General features: G+C 31.8%; 1 protein-coding gene across 1 annotated transcript in view; it reads left to right on the top strand.

Moving 5' to 3' along the window:
* The window catches only part of ZDHHC2 (zinc finger DHHC-type containing 2), a 73,365-nt gene that overhangs the window by 35,527 nt on the left and 34,712 nt on the right, over positions 1-3,126 (top strand). The gene's annotated exons all lie outside the window — the stretch shown is intronic.

Genomic DNA, 3,126 nt, shown 5'->3' with positions numbered 1-3,126 from the left:
CAAAAAAAAAAAAAAAAAAAGAAAATGTTAATATTTTCTTGTCACTATTGAGACAATGTAAGAAATAAGCATGTGAATTTAAATTTACCTTTTTCATAGCAAGATTGTTAAATTGGTAATATTTTTCCAATTTATAAGCTTTTCTCCAATATAAAAGTAATCCAACTGTACTAAATTGTATTTTGAAAATAGAGACTAAGCAAAAGGAAAAAAATTCCATTGCACTAATTTAACCACTTTACATTTTTAATTTCTTTTATTTTTGCATTCAGAAAGTACCTGCTCCTTTTTTTTTTACTTAATAGCCTATCGTTGGTTTATTGCCATTTTTAGTAATAGCATAATAGTCTTACTGAACTATGTAAAAATTTAATTAGTCACATCCCAACTTGTATTTTTAGCCTTAATTTTTCATATTATAAGTAACATTATTAACATATTTGTACACATAACTTTATTTATATTTTGGATTATATCCTTAATATAAATTATAAAAAATAGAATTACTGGATCAAGGGAATAGAACTCATTTGCAAAATTGTTTCCTCAATGATTGTAGTAATTTACAATGTTACCAGTTTTATCAGACCCTTGGCATTACATGCTGTTATTAAGAAACTCTTTGCTACCGATTAAATCAGAAAAACAAGTTTTATGTTTTAATATTAGTGAGGTTATGTTTATTTTTGTCCTAATTGAAAACAACTGGCAAAGAAGGAAGTACAATCCTGTGAGTTTTCTGTTTATGTGATTAGATATTAGTTTGTTTCCTTGGTTTGAATATACTTTCAAAATTATACTCTTCTTTAATCTCAAAACTGTATATGAGCCCAGATCTTGGCTTATAGTCATATTCTCCTGTACAAGAAAGGCAGGCTCCTTAGAGAAGTGGCTGATTCTAGGACAATGGTAGGAATTATTCAAAATGAGCCTGGAGCATCCTATAGTGCCAGAAAGTAAGGAAATGCAAAAAAAAAAAAAAAAAAAACTATTTTTGTAAACGGGGATATGTCAAAGGCACACAGGAGCCAATTGAAAGAACTCCCAATAGCAAAGCTGGAACAATTTGAGCAGCAAAATTAAAGCAGTGGTAGATTATGAGCCAAAGTATAAAATAAATATGAGATTCCTGATATAAGTAAATTATTGAATAAATAAATGATAAGAAGAGGAAAATCTCTCTTTTAAGTGAATTCTAAATAATTTATGTAGATATTCTGTCCTCAAGGAGGGCGTACAAATGAGTCTCCACTCCTTAAATGCAAGCTGCATATGGTGAATTCCTTCCAAAGAGTACAGTTTGGAAAAGAGGAAATAATAAGCAAAGAAACCTGTCAAAAATTCCCTCAACCAGATGATTAAGGTTAATGCTAACTGTGATGTCAGATTGATGTATGTGCGCTTAATATAATGTAATGAGTGATACTTTATCTCTGTGACCTTCCTCCTCAAAAACCCATAACCCCAATCGAGTCATGAGAAAAGCATCATCAAATTCCTATAAAATACCTGAACAGTAATCCTCAGACTATGAGTCAAAAACAAGCATTAAACTAGGAAAATCTAAGAAACTCATGGATCAAGAGAAACCTAGGGAGTTAAGACCAAGTAAGTGTACTGTGGTATCCTGGCTGGGGTTGTGGAACAGAAAAAGATATTCAGTAAAAACTAAGGCAATTTGAGTGAACTATGTACCTTAGTTAATAATATATCAATATTGGAAGACTGAAGTGGAAGGATTGCCTGAGGCCAGAGGGTGGACTCAAAAATATATGTATATATCAATATTGGTTCATTAATGTACCAATGTACTATACTAAGGTAAGACATTAATAATATGGGAAACTTAGTGAAGGGAGTATATGGGAACTTCACACTATTTTCTTAATTTTTCTGTAAATCTAAAGTATTCTAAATATATATATTTAGACATAAACAAAACAGCATTTATCAACCTGCCAAAGAACTGCCACATCTAGGGGCAGATCAAGTATGTTACCTGTTTCATCCTAAGAGATCTTACATTTCTTCAGATTTTCACAATAACATCTTTCTTCAAATTTGTGATGTGACACGCTTTTGAACTTAAGTGTTCTGGGGAAGGAGGGCTGTATATTTGGTATATTCTAAAGTGGGGATACATTTTTGGACATCCATGTTATATGAGTAATAATGTCACCAATCTAAATTTGTTTTCTTTCTCTTTCTTTTTTTTTGGGGGGGGAGCTGATATAAGGTATTTATGTTTATTTCTTAACAAAAACATTATGGCCAGGTACGGCCCATATCTGTAATCCCAGCACTTTTAGAGGCCAGGGCAGGAGGATTTCTTCTGTTCAGGAGTTCAAGACCAACATGGGCAATTTAATAAGACCTTGTCTCTACAAAAGAATTAAAAAATTAGCGGAGTGTGGGGGTACACACCTATAGTCCCAGCTACTTGGGAGGCTGAGGTGGGAGTTCCAAGAGTTGGAGGCTACAGTGAGCTATGATTGTGCCACTGTATTCCAGCCTGGGCAACAGATAAAAACCCTGTCTCCAAATAATAATGATGTCTTCATAAATGTCACCTTTACTTTTTTATTCATTTGGAAAAGGACTAGTTGAGGTATATTTTGAAATACTATGAAATTAATTAATAAGTAAGCAAATGCTATGAACATAAAAAAGGAATAGTTAGTCTGGATAATACTTTTAAAAAATACCTTAGAAACTTAGAAGGAGCCTAACTGTAATATATCTTCTGGATATATATGTATCCCTGAACAATAATTTACCTGTTGTTTAGCTTGCTGGTTTTAAAATTTTATATAAATGGAATCATTCTACATATGCTCTATAAGATGATTTAATGTTGTTGTCCAACAATGTTGAGATTCTTTTCTCTGTTATACATAGTGATAGTTTATTATTAGGTGCCAATACTGTTTCATTATTTGGATGTCTCATACCCTAGTTTATCCATTATCCTTTTGATGGACATTGGATTGTGTTTAGTGTTTTATATTTTCAACACTGATGCTGAGCTTTTCCTTGTCCATGTGTCCTAAAGTACACTTATAAATTTTTTTTTTTTTTTTTTTTTTTTTTTTTTTTGAGTTGGAGTCTCACTCTGTCGCCCAGACT

This window comes from Carlito syrichta, unplaced genomic scaffold (assembly GCF_000164805.1).
Source record: "Carlito syrichta isolate Samal-C Ts95f unplaced genomic scaffold, Tarsius_syrichta-2.0.1 Scaffold305146, whole genome shotgun sequence".
In the NCBI taxonomy this organism is placed as follows: domain Eukaryota; kingdom Metazoa; phylum Chordata; class Mammalia; order Primates; family Tarsiidae; genus Carlito; species Carlito syrichta.
The sequence above is the reverse complement of the archived record's forward strand: the minus strand, read 5'-3'. Positions and strand labels throughout refer to the sequence as shown.